The sequence below is a fragment of the Arachis hypogaea genome, chromosome 15 (assembly GCF_003086295.3).
Source record: "Arachis hypogaea cultivar Tifrunner chromosome 15, arahy.Tifrunner.gnm2.J5K5, whole genome shotgun sequence".
Lineage (NCBI taxonomy): Eukaryota > Viridiplantae > Streptophyta > Magnoliopsida > Fabales > Fabaceae > Arachis > Arachis hypogaea.
In genome coordinates this window covers 84,328,057-84,342,336 of record NC_092050.1, presented here as the reverse complement: position 1 = coordinate 84,342,336, position 14,280 = coordinate 84,328,057, and the positions used below count along the sequence as shown (strand labels likewise).

The window sequence follows — 14,280 nt, the reverse complement described above, 5'->3', positions numbered from 1 at the left end:
GAGTTCAACACCAAACTTAGAGTTTGGTTGTGGCCTCCCAACACCAAACTTAAAGTTTGACTGTGGGGGCTCTGGTTGACTCTGTTTTGAGAGAAGCTTACTGTGCCTCTTTTCCATGTTTACAGAAGGATGCCCTTGAATTTTAAACTCAAAGGAGTCTTCATTCAATTGAAGGACTAGTTCACCTCTGTTAACATCAATCACAGCTCTTGCTGTGGCTAGGAAGGGTCTTCCAAGGATGATGGATTCATCCTCATCCTTTCCAGTATCTAGGATTATAAAATCAGTAGGGATGTAAAGGCCTTCAACCTTTACTAATATGTCCTCTACTTGTCCATAAGCCTGTTTTCTGGAATTATATGCCATCTCTAATGAGATTTTAGCAGCTTGTACCTCAAAGATTCCCAATTTCTCCATTACAGAGAGTGGCATGAGGTTTATTCCTGACCCTAGGTCACATAGAGCCTTCTCAAAGGTTATGGTGCCTATGGTACAAGGTATTAGGAACTTTCCAGGATCCTGTTTCTTCTGAGGCAATCTCAGTTGATCCAATGCATTTAGTTCATTGGTGAACAGGGGAGGTTCATCTCTCCAAGTCTCATTACCAAATAGATTTGCATTCAGCTTTATGATTGCACCAAGGAACTTGGCGACTTGTTCTTCAGTGACATCCTCATTCTCTTCTGAAGAGGAATACTCATCAGAGCTCATGAAGGGCGTAAGGAGGTTTAATGGAATCTCTATGGTCTCTAGATGAGCCTCAGAGTCCTTTGGTTCCTCAAAGGGAAACTCCTTATTGATCACTGGATGTCCCAGGAGGTCTTCCTCCGTGGGATTCACATCCTCCCCTTCCTTCTTGGATTCGGCCATGATGGTTATATCAATGGCCTTGCACTCTCCTTTTGGATTCTCTTCTGTATTGCTTGGGAGATTACTAGGAGGGGTTTCAGTGATTCTTTTACTCAGCTGGCCCACTTGTGCTTCCAAATTTCTAATGGAGGACCTTGTTTCATTCATGAAACTCACAGTGGCCTTAGATGGATCAGAGACTAAGTTTGCTAAATTAGAGGTATTTTGTTCAGAGTTCTTTGTCTGTTGCTGAGTGGATGTTGGAAAAGGCTTGCTATTGCTAAACCTGTTTCTTCCACCATTATTAAAGCTTTGTTGAGGCTTTTGTTGATCCTTCCATGAGAGATTTGGGTGATTTCTCCATGAGGGATTATAGGTGTTTCCATATGGTTCACCCATGTAATTCACCTCTGCAATTGCAGGATTCTCAGGATCATAAGCTTCTTCTTGAAAAGATGCCTCTTGAGTACTGTTGGATGCAGCTTGCATTCCATTCAGACTCTGAGAAATCATATTGACTTGCTGAGTCAATATTTTATTCTGAGCCAATATGGCATTCATAGTATCAATTTCAAGAACTCCCTTCTTCTGAGGCGTCACATTACTCACAGGATTCTTCTCAGAAGTGTACATGAACTGGTTATTAGCAACCATGTCAATGAGTTCTTGAGCTTCTGTAGGCGTTTTCTTTAGGTGAATGGATCCACCTGCAAAAGTATCCAATGACATCTTAGCTAATTCAGATAGACCATCATAGAATATATCCAGGATGGTCCATTCTGAAAGCATGTCAGAAGGACACTTTTTGGTCAGTTGCTTGTATCTCTCCCAAGCTTCATAGAGGGATTCACCTTCCTTTTGTCTGAAGGTTTGAACATCCACTCTAAGCTTACTCAGCTTTTGAGGAGGAAAGAACTTGGCTAAGAAAGCCATGACCAGCTTATCCCAAGAGTTCAGGCTATCTTTGGGTTGAGAGTCCAACCACACTCTAGCTCTGTCTCTTACAGCAAATGGGAAAAGCATGAGCCTGTAGACTTCAGGATCTACTCCATTAGTCTTAACAGTATCACATATCTGCAAGAATTTAGTTAAGAACTGAAAGGGATCTTCAGATGGAAGTCCATAAAACTTGCAGTTTTGCTGCATCAGAGAAACTAATTGAGGTTTCAGCTCAAAATTGTTTGCTCCAATGGTAGGGATGGAGATGCTTCTTCTATGTAAATTGGAATTAGGTGCAGTAAAGTCACCAAGCATCCTCCTTGCATTATTATTATTTTTGGCTGCCATCTCCTCTTCCTGTTCGAAAATTTCTATAAGGTTATCTCTGGATTGTTGTATTTTAGCTTCTCTTAGTTTCCTCTTCAGAGTCCTTTCAGGTTCAGGGTTTCCTTCAACAAGAATATTCTTGTCCTTGCTCCTGCTCATATGAAAAAGAAGGGAACAGAAAAATAATAATAATAGGGATCCTTTTCACCCAGGTATAGAGGTTCCTCTGTGTGAGTAGAAGAAGAAAAGAATGTAATGTAAAGAAGGAAAGAAGAGAAAATTCGAACACAGATGGAAGAGGGGGTTCAAATTTGGGTGAGATGAAGTGTTAGTAGGTAAATAAATAAATAGAAGGAGATGAGAGAGAATGAGGATTTTCGAAAATAAAATTTTGAAAAGGGGTTAGTGATTTTCGAAAATTAGGAATGAAATCAAATTAAAATTAAAAATTGAAACAATTAGTTAATTAAAAAGAATTTTTGAAAAAGAGGGAAGAGATTTTCGAAAATTAGAGGGAGAGAGTTAGTTAGGTAGTTTTGAAAAAGATAAGAAACAAACAAAAAGTTAATTAGTTAGTTGAATCAAATTTGAAAATCAATTTTGAAAAGATAAGAAGATAAGAAGTTAGAAAAGATATTTTAAAATCAAATTTTTGAAAAAAAGATATGTTTTAAAAAGATATGATTAAAAGGATATGATTTTGAAAAAGATAAGATAAAAAGATCTTTTTGAAAAGATATGATTGAAATTAGTTTTGAAAAAGATTTGATTTTTAAAATCACAATTAATGACTTGATTCACAAGAAATCACAAGATATGATTCTAGAACTTAAAGTTTGAATCTTTCTTAACAAGTAAGTAACAAATTTGAAATTTTTGAATCAAAACATTAATTGTTGAGGATATTTTCGAAAATTATGAGATAAAATTAAGAAAAAGATTTTTGAAAAATATTTTTAAAATTTTCGAAAATAAATAAGAAAAATGAAAAAGATTTGATTTTTGAAAAAGATTTTGAAAAAGATAAGATTTTTAAATTGAAAATGTGATTTGACTCATAAGAAACAACTAATTTTTAAAAAGTTTTGAAAAAGTCAATCCAAATTTTCGAAATTTATGAGTGAAAAAGGGAAAGATATTTTTTTTATTTTTGATTTTTTAATGATGAGAGAGAAAAACATAAAAAAAATGACTCACAACATGAAAATTATGAATCAAAACACATGATGCATGCAAGAACACTATGAATGTCAAGATGAACACCAAGAACACTTTGAAGATCATGATGAACATCAAGAACATATTTTTGAAAAATTTTTTATGCAAACAAAACATGCAAGATACCAAACTTAGAAATTTTTCATGTATAGACACTATGAATGCAAGAATGCATATGAAAAACAAGAAAAGACACAAAACAAGAAAATATGAAGATCAAACAAGAAGACTGGCCAAGAACAACTTGAAGATCATGAAGAATACTATGAATGCATGAATTTTCGAAAAATGCAAAGAATTTTTAGAAAAAATGCAATTGACACCAAACTTGAAATTGACTCAAGACTCAAACAAGAAACACAAAATATTTTTGATTTTTATGATTTTATGATTTTTTTGGATTTTTCGAAAATTAATGTGAAAAAGAAAATTAAGGATTCCAAAATTTTTAAGAAGAATTCCAAGAATCTTTCAATATTAACCCAAAGCTCCAATCAAAGGGTTGGACATGGCTTAATAGCCAGGCAGCTTTAGGATATAAATCAGGCATGCAACAGCTGATATTCAAATTAACTTGCCTCTATGCTGATGGTTGGAAGCCCCTATTCAAAAGAATTAGACCTGGCTTTACAGCCAGCCAGGCTTCAACATGCTTCATGAAACACTAGAATTTATTCTTAAAAATTTAGAATAATTTTCGAAAACAGATGAGAAATTTTTGAAAGATTTTTGAAAATAAAACAAAAAGAAAATTACCTAATCTGAGCAACAAGATGAACCGTCAGTTGTCCAAACTCGAACAATCCCCGGCAACGGCGCCAAAAACTTGGTATGCGAAATTGTTACTCTGAGGTTGTAAAATTTGTTGTTCGTTCTCTCCCTGGCATGATGCCAATAACTGGTGCACAATACCATGGTCCAAACATAACTTCACAACTTCACACAACTAACCAGCAAGTGCACTAGGTCGTCCAAGTAATAAAACCTTACGTGAGTAAGGGTCGATCCCACGGAGATTGTCGGTATGAAGCAAGCTATGGTCACCTTGTAAATCTCAGTCAGGCGGATATCAAATGGTTATGGAGTTTTCGAAAATAAATAAGAGAAATAAATAGAAAATAAAGATAGAAATACTTATGTAATACATTGTTGAGAATTTCAGATAAGCGTATAGAGATACTTTCGTTCTTCTGAACTTCTGCTTTCCTGCTGTCTTCATCCAATCAGTCATACTCCTTTCCATGGTAAGCTTTATGTAAGGGCATCACCGTTGTCAATGGCTACATCCCATCCTCTTGTGAAAAAGGTCCAAATGCTCTGTCACAGCACGGCTAATCATCTGAGGTTCTCGATCATACTGGAATATAGGATTCACCCTCCTTTTGCGTCTGTCACTACGCCCAACACTCGCGAGTTTGAAGTTCGTCACAGTCATTCAATCCCTGAATCCTACTCGGAATACCACAGACAAGGTTTAGACATTCAGGACTCTCATGAATGACGCCATCAATCTAGCTTATACCACGAAGCTTCTGATTAAGAGATCCAAGAGATATTCATTCAATCTTAATCTATGGAGTGTAGAAACTCTACCGTTGAAAAATACATAAGTGAAAGGTTCAGGCATGGCCGAATGGCCAGCCCCCAAACGTGATCAATATGATCCAAAGATGAATTAAAATCATAAGATGTCTAATACAATAGTAAAAAGTCCTATTTATACTAAACTAGTTACTAGGGTTTACAGAAGTAAGTAATTGATGCATAAATCCACTTCCAGGGCCCACTTGGTGTGTGCTTGGGCTGAGCTTGATGTTTACACGTGCGGAGGCTTCTTCTGGAGTTGAACGCCAAGTTGTAACGTGTTTTTGGCGTTCAACTCTGGTTCGTGACTTGTTTCTGGCGTTTAACTCTAGACTGCTGCGTAGAACTGGCGTTCAACGCCCTTTTGCGTCATCTAAACTCGGCCAAAGTATGGACTATTATATATTGCTGGAAAGCCCTGGATGGCTAATTTCCAACGCAATTGGAAGCGCGCCATTTTGAGTTCTGTAGCTCCAGAAAATCCACTTTGAGTGCAGGGAGGTCAGAATTCAACAGCATCAGCAGTCCTTCTTCTACCTCTGAATCTGATTTTTGCTCAAGTCCCTCAATTTCAGCCAGAAAATACCTGAAATCACAGAAAAACACACAAACTCATAGTAAAGTCCAGAAATGTGAATTTAACATAAAAACTAATAAAAACATCCCTAAAAGTAACTAGATCCTACTAAAAACATACTAAAAACAATGCCAAAAAGCATATAAATTATCCGCTCATCAGTTGGATTGTTGTCTATGGTGTGGTGCTTGGTATTTGGTATAATTGTTTTGGTTTTTGTTGTGGTGATTTTGGTTGGCTTGGTGGTTGTTGTTGTTGTGTTGGTATTGAGATGAAGATGGGTTGTTGTTGTAATGAAAAGAGGAGTTGTTCCATCTTTGGTTTTGATTGCTCCCTTGTGCATTGCCCTCCACCCTTGATTTTGATTACTACCATGAGAGTAGTTGTTTTGGCCTTGAGAAGGATAGGGCGGACGGTTGTTATAGTTCACATTGGCTACAACAAGGGCATGCTCCTCTTGAATTTGATGGCATTGATCGGTGTAATGTGTGGTGCTAGAGCACAAACCACAAATCCTAGGAGGGCATTCAAGTTGAGCAACTGGAGGTTGGGCTTGGATGGCTTGGATGGAGTAGTATTCCTTTTGATCCTTTTGTATCTGCGTGAGGATGGTGGTCATATCCTCAAGTGCCTCGGTTAGGCTTGCTTCGGAATGGGACGGTTCTGCCACACCCTTGAGAGGATTAATTCTCACCCTTACATGTTGTGTGACCTCGGCAACATCATTTATCAACTTCCAAGCTTCTTCCTCTGTCTTGTTTTTCGAAAGGGAACCACCACTAGAAGCAGTAAGCAATCATCTATCTTCCACACAAAGACCTCCGGTAAAGTAGCTAATGAGCAAGTGAGTGTTCAATCCATGATGTGGACAAGATTCCAATAGCCTCTTGAACCAAGTCCAATACTCATAAAAACTCTCTTGGTCTCTTTGCATTATACCCGAGATCTCCTTCTGGACATAATTGGTCTTCTCCGGTGGGAAGAACTTATCTAGAAACTTTATTCCCAAGAAATCCCAATCGGTCGCAATCTCATCCGGTAAAACCATGTCTTTGCTTTCCCTTCAAGAAAGAAAAGAAAGGCAAAAAGCATAATAGCCAACTCATCGGCTCCATGCCTTCGAGCCGTAGAACAAGCAACTTGAAAATCTCTAAGAGATCGGATGGGGTCTTGACCCAGCAACCCATGATATTTAGGTAGTAGATGTATCAAGCTACTCTTCAACTCAAAGTTTGGATTAAGGTTAGGATACCTTGCTTGCAAAGGTTGGAGTATGATATCCGGAGCTCCTTGCTCATGCAAAGTAATCCGTCGTGGCTCCGCCATGTATGGTTCACCTGTAGATGCAAAGATGTATTAGTAGTGCCAACAGAAGAATAGGAAGTAGTGGACTCCAAGTCACTCTCGGTACCGCCTAGTGATTCGGTATGTTCCTCAAGAGAGGCTGAAGTACTAGCCGTATAGTCCAACCGCCGTCTAGCTTGCCAAGTGTGTAACAAAGTTCTTTCAATCTCAGGGTCAAACTCGTCTAAGCTAAAATTCGGTTGAGACCGAGTCATCAAACTTGGGAGTCATAGCACACAAACAAAATAAATCTAAACTAAAGCTATGTATTGAAAGAAAGTAAACTAGCTACAATATTCACATATTCACATAACCAATATCAAGGCATATGTTGTAACCATTCCCCAGCAATGGCGCCAAAAATTTGATGCAAGCTCAAGGATTACGTTGGAATAGAATTTCTCAATAAAGTCCCATTGCAAGTATAGCTCTACCAACAACAATCCTCAAGGATCAAATTTAGAAAGGGATTTGGTTGTCACAAGTTCAACCCCAAATAAAAAATAACCGAAGTATTCAAATCTCGGGTCATCTCACAAGGAATAGGCAAACATGTGCTTCAACATTGGTTAGAATTCCAGGGTTGTGAGTCATGAGCAAAAAAATAAAATAGGAATCTTAACAAGCAAGTAATCTTAAGATGCAAGAAACTATTCAAATAACTAAGCAAGATGTGAGCAATTCCAAACTAATAGGATCATTCAGTATAATTCTACTCTAAAACTAAACAATAACTATGACTAAGACAAGACAATTAGAATATGGGTTTTCAAATATGAATAATAAAAGCAACTCTTGGCTAGACATGGGAATTGGGGTCAATATCCTTGTCTAATAACCATATCTTGACAATTATGAGGAACCAAACTCATTAAGTGTACTTCTATACTTGAAGTACGTTAAATGGTTTGGTCAACATCAACTCATAAGTTCTAACCTCACTACTAATTAACTTAGTAGTAGGTTAGTGTCAATGGCTATCAAATTCACCACTAAGGGTTCCCAAATCATCAAATTCATTAGACCCAATGACTCAAGTTTACCCAATTCCCTTAGCATAGGCCAAGAGTAAAGAGAACTACTCCATAATCAAGGGAAACAATTCATCAAACACATGGTAAGCATTAATAAAAGACATGTTCAAATTGCACTTAAATTGAAATTGACAAGTACCCACTAACAATTATCAACATACAATCATTCAAACAACACAATTAATCATAGAAATCATCAATGTAACATTAACAAGTCAAGATTCACAACATTCAAGAAATGGGTATAAAGTGGCAATTGACAACAATTCATAAAACTAACACAAGATCTAAGTAAAATCATACCAAGGAATTCAAATTAAACAATTAAAACTAGTAGTTAACAAGATCCAATTCAGAATTCAACAAGGGAAGATCAAATTAAATCTAGATCTAGAGAGGAACAAGGGTTTCTCTCTCTAGAAGAACAAGAACCAAAAACTAACTAAAATTGTGTCTAAGGGTAAAATGAATGATCCCCCTTTCCCCCTAGCATCCTTGGGTATTTTCAATGCAGAAACAACTTGAATTTGGGCCTGATGAGCCTCAGAAATCGCCAAGCACGATTTCTTTTAATGAGGTCACATGCAGCTTCCCACGCGTGCGCGCCATGCGTGCGTGCGTGCCGATTGCTTTTGTGATCCACGCGTGCCTGCCATGTGTGCGTGTGCGTAGATGGAATTTCTCTGCTCTGCATGGATGCGTCCATCCTTGCGCGCTGCTTCCAGCTATCTTCATGCACGCGTGCGCGTGCGCGTCGGTGTTGAAGTTCCCGAAATCCAAATCTTCATGTTCCTTCCTTTTGTGCATGCTTTCTTTCCCTCTTTTAAGGCAAAATAAGCATGTTTTTCATCATGAAGCAAAATCAGGAAGAGAACACAAAACCATGCAATTCCTGTGAATAAGTGTGAGAAATATTGACAAAACCCCCAAATTCTACACAATATAAACCACAAAATTGGGGTTTATCACCTTTCTAAATTGATGAGCGGATTTTTCATGGTTAAGAACTATACTCGCAACGTATTTCTATATTGAATTCTTAATTGGCTGACTTCTGTCCCGCATCAATTTTTGGCGCCGTTGCCGGGGAGTCGCAATTATGTGCTAAATTATTAATTAGTGTACATATTTTTAAGTTTTGCATATTTTATTTTATTCTATTACCATGAGCTGTATGTTCCTTTCATTGAATGACGCGTTCACTGCCTGATCCGAGCTTAGCCGCATTTGATCCTGAAATTGAAAGAACTCTTTCATGTATTAGGCGAGCTCGGCGTCGGTTAGCTTTTGAGGGTGGTGAAGTAATTGTTATCGATTCACCAGTTTCATCTGAGGGCGAGCTTGAACCGCCATCTGAGGAAGAAACCAGCTCCTATACTACTAATTCGGTTGATTTACGTGCAGGTAACATGGCGGAACCCAAGAGGATAACTCTGCAGGAGGCAAGAACCCCAGACTTTACTCTGCAACCGTATCAAGTGCGTCACCCAAATCTGGCTGCAGATTTTGAACTGAAGACTACATTAATCAACATGATGCCCAAGTTTCATGGTTTACCTGCTCAGGAGCCTATCAAGCACCTAAGAGATTTTCAGACAACCTGGTCTACTGTTAGGCGTCATGGTGCAGATGAAACTTCTATTTTGCTGACCGCTTTCCCGTTTTCTCTTGAGGGAAAGGCGAGGGAGTGGTACTACACTCAACCTAAAGCGACCGTCACTAACTCAGATACGCTCAGGAGATAATTCCTGGAAAAATACTTTCCGGTTGAAGTTACAGATAGATTAAGGAAAGAGATCTCTTGCATTATTCAAGGTGAATCAGAGACTCTCTATGAGTACTAGGAGCGCTTCAAGAATCTTCTGGACGCATGCCCCCATCATATAATTGACAAGTTAGTGTTGATCAGTTACTTCACTCAAGGCATGAAGCCTTGGGATAAGACTACAGTAGATGGTGCGAGTAATGGTTCTCTGAAAAAGTACAAGACCGCAGATAAAGCATGGCAACTGATCAGCGGCCTAGCTGAGTCCACTCGGAATCACAGGCACAGGAACAACCACTCAAAGGCTGTTGCAGAGGTTTCTTCTAGCATTGAGACTTCTGCTCTTACACAGAGTATATGTGAGATGACCAACCTACTTAAGCAAATATAGCTAAATTAACAACAGCCTCAGCTTCCCCCACCACAACAAAGTCAACAGTTAGTCCCTCAGAGAGTGTACAGAATATGTGCTGATTATAGTCATTACACTGATGAGTGTCCGCAGCTCCAACAAGAGGACAACACCGTAGCAGCCACTCATAATTTCTACGACTGCCCAAATCAAGGGTACAATCAACAAGGCGGCAATTACAACCAAGGTGGAAACTACACCCAAGGTTGGCAAGACAACTCCAACCAGGGATGGAGAGACCATTCCAACCAGGGATGGAGGGATAATTCTAACCAAGGTTGGATGGACAACTACAACAGAGGAGGCAGAGACAACAATGAAAATCAGAGGTGGAATAACAACAACAGACAGCAGAACCAAAACCAGCCCTATAAAGTGGTGCACAAAATTGTGATCTCTAAAACGGCGCAAAAAACATGGTACGCACGAATGTAATCTCAACTCTTTTTCACAACTCCGCACAACTAACCAGCAAGTGCACTGGGTCGTCCAAGTAATAAACCTTACGTGAGTAAGGGTCGATCCTACGGAGAATGTCGGCTTGAAGAAAGCTATGGTCATCCTTGTAAATCTCAGTCAGGCAGATTCAAATGGTTACGAGGTTTTGATAATTAAATTATAATTAAAAACATAAAATAAGATAGAAATACTTATGTAATTCATTGGTGGGATTTCAGATAAGCGTAGGGAGATGCTTTGTTCCTTCTGAATCTCTGCTTTCCTACTGCCTTTATTCAATCATTCATACTCCTTTCCATGGCAAGTTATATGTTAGGGGATCACCGTTGTCAATGGCTACCGTCCGTCTGATGAGCGGATATTTTATACGCTTTTTGGGGGTATTTTCATATAGTTTTTAGTAGGATTTAGCTACTTTTTAGTATATTTTTATTGGTTTATATGCAAAAATCACATTTCTGGACTTTACTATGAGTTTGTTTGTTTTTCTGTGATTTTAGGTATTTTCTGGCTGAAATTGAGGGACCTGAGCAAAAATCTGATTCAGAGGCTGAAGACGGACTACAGATGCTGTTGGATTCTGACCTCCCTGCATTCAAAATGGATTTTCTGGAGCTACAAAAGCCTAATTGGCGCGCTCTCAATTGCGTTGGAAGGTAGACATCCAGGGCTTTCCAGCAATATATAATAGTCCATACTTTGTCCAATTTTTTATGACGCAAATTGGCGTTTAATGCCAAGTCTTTACCCTACTCTGGAATTAAACGCCATAACTGGCATAAAAACTGGAGTTAAACGCCAGAAACAGGCAGCAACTTGGCGTTTAACTCCAAGAAAAGTCTCTATACATGGAAGCTTTAATACTCAGCCTAAGCACACACCAAGTGGGCCCCGAAAGTAGATTTCTGCACTATCTATCTTAGTCTACTCATTTTCTGTAAACATAGGCCACTAGCTTAGTATAAAAACTACTTTTGGAGACTTACTATGTATCTCATGACATTTTCACATTTTACATTGTATCTCTACAGCATGAGTCTCTAAACTCCATGATTGGGGGTGAGGAGCTCTGCTGTGTCTCGATGAATTAATGCAATTACTTCTATTTTCTATTCAATACGCTTATTTCTGTTCTAAGATATTCACTCGTACCTAACCGTGAAGAATGTGATGATCCATGACACTCATCATCATTCTCAACCTATGAACGCGTGCCTGATAACCACTTACGTTCTATCTGTAATAGCTTGAGTGTATATCTCTTGGGCTCCTGGTTCAGGAGTTTGATTGCCTCTCCTGACAACAGAGCGTTCAAATCCCTTAATCCAGAGTCATCGTGGTAAAAGCTAGAATCAATTGGCAGCATCCCTAAGATCCGGGAAGGGATGACTGTGACGAGCTTCAAACTCACAAGTATTGGGCGTAGTGACAGACGCAAAAGGATCAATGGATCATATTCCAACACAAGTGAAAACCGACAGATGATTAGCCATGTACATGGACCCTTTTCACTGAGAGGACGGATGGTAGCCATTGACAACGGTGATCCACCAACATACAGCTTGCCATGGAAGGAGCCTTGCGTGTGTGAAGAAGAAGATGGGAGAAAAGCAGAGATCCAGAAGACGAAGCATCTCCAAAACCTCAATCTGTTCTCAATTACTGCATAACAAGTATTTATTTGATGCTCTTTTACTTTTTACTATTGAAATTAAGAATTATCATTGATATCCTGACTAAGAATTACAAGATAACCATAGCTTGCTTCAAGCCGGCAATCTCCGTGGGATCGACCCTTACTCACGTAAGGTATTACTTGGACGACCCAGTGCACTTGCTGGTTAGTGGTACGAGTTGTGAAAAGTGTGATTTACAATTCGTGCACCAAGTTTTTGGCGCCGTTGCTGGGGATTGTTCGAGTTTGGATAACTGACGGTTTATTTTGTTGCTTAGATTAGAAAAAAAAAATTTCTTTTTGATTTAGAGTCTTCCGTTTGAGTTTAGTCTTATATTTTAAGTTTACGGTTCTCCAATGTGGCTTCTACTGGCCTACTCTCTATAGAGACTCCCGAGAGTTTGTACGTAACTGTGACAATTGCCAGAGAGCTGGTAATCTGCCTCATGGTTATGCCATGCCTCAACAAGGGATCTTGGAGATTGAGTTGTTTGATGTATGGGGTATTGACTTCATGGAGCCTTTCCCACCATCATACTCAAACACGTATATTATGGTGGCAGTAGACTATGTATCTAAATGGGTAGAGGCAATTGCAACACTCACTAATGGTACTAAGACAGTGTTGAGGTTCCTCCAGAAACATATCTTCAGTAGGTTTGGTGTACCTATAGTACTAATCAGTGATGGGGGCACTCACTTCTACAATAAACAGCTTTACTCTGCTATGTTCTTATATGGAATTAGCCACAAAGTAGCAACTCCTTCTCATCCACAGATAAATGGGTAAGCTGAAGTCTCTAATAGAGAACTAAAAAGAGTCTTGGAATGGACTGTAATTACCCGTAGAAGGGATTGGGCAAAAATCTTGGATGATGTTCTGTGGGCATACAGAACAGCATTCAAGACTCCCATAGGGACCTCTCGATACCATCTTGTGTATGGAAAAGCGTGCCATTTTCTAGTGGAACTGGAATACAAGGCCTACTGGGCAACCAAATTCCTAAATCTTGATGCCAAGTTAGCAGGAGAGAAAAGATTGCTCTAGTTGAATGAGCTAGAGGAATTCAGACTCTGCTTTTGAAAATGCAAAAATTTACAAGGAGAAAGTAAAAAGGTGGCATGACAAGAAATTGTCACCCAGAGTCTTTGAGCTAGGACAGAAAGTTTTGCTGTTCAACTCTAGGCTCAGATTGTTCCCCAGGAAACTGAAATCCTGGTGGAAGGGACCATATGTGATTACGAGTGTGTCACCATATGGGTATGTAGAGCTTCAAGATATTGACTCTAATAAGAGGTTCATTGTCAATGGACAGAGAGTCAAGCATTATCTTGAAGGCAATGTTGAGCAAGAATGCTCAAAGCTGAGACTAGATTAAAGCTCAGTAAAGTCCACCTAAAGACAATGAAGAAGCGCTTGCTGGGAGGCAACCCAGCCATTAGCAATGTTTATTTGTTATGCAAATAATAATTATATGAGTTTTATATAAATTATCTTTAAGAATGATTAACAATTGCAGGAGTTCACAGAGTTACAGAAGAATTTAGAGCATAAAGCAGAGAAAAGGAGCTCACTGCCAGTAAGGGGGAATTGTGGGCGTTAAACGCCCAAAAGAAGCATCTACTGGGCGTTTAACGCCAGAATGATACCCATTCTGGGCGTTTAACGCCAGAATTGCAGCATCCTGGGCGTTTAGAAAAAACGCCCAGTGACAAAGGATTTCTGGCGTTTAACGCTAACCAGGGTACCTGGCTGTGCGTTAAATGCCCAAAGCAAGCAACAAATGGGCGTTAAACGCCCAAAACAAGCAACCACTGGGCGTTTAACACCAGAAGTGTGGAGGGGAGGAAGTTTGTTTTTCACTTCAATTTTTTTTATATTTTCATGTTTCCATTCATGATTTCTTGCATGAACATGTTACAAATCCTCATTTTTCAATTTCAATTTCAAAATAATCTTAAAGCCTAAAAATCTTTCTTCATTCTTCTTCAACTTCTTTTCAAATCTTTTTCAAAACTCATCTATCTTTTTAAATTCTTCTCAAATTTTTTTCAAATCATCATACTATCTTTTAAAAAATTAGATTTATCTTTTTC

The 14,280-nt window shown here is 38.8% G+C and overlaps 2 non-coding genes across 2 annotated transcripts; one reads left to right on the top strand and one right to left on the bottom strand.

Moving 5' to 3' along the window:
- The first annotated feature begins 1,632 nt into the window (after positions 1 to 1,632).
- LOC112752827 (small nucleolar RNA R71) lies at positions 1,633 to 1,740 on the top strand. Its single transcript, XR_003177240.1, has one exon. It is a non-coding gene; the product is annotated as a small nucleolar RNA R71 (small nucleolar RNA).
- Positions 1,741 to 9,653: 7,913 nt separating this feature from the next.
- On the bottom strand, positions 9,654 to 9,760 carry LOC112753864 (small nucleolar RNA R71). Its single transcript, XR_003178227.1, has one exon. It is a non-coding gene; the product is annotated as a small nucleolar RNA R71 (small nucleolar RNA).
- Positions 9,761 to 14,280: the final 4,520 nt, after the last annotated feature.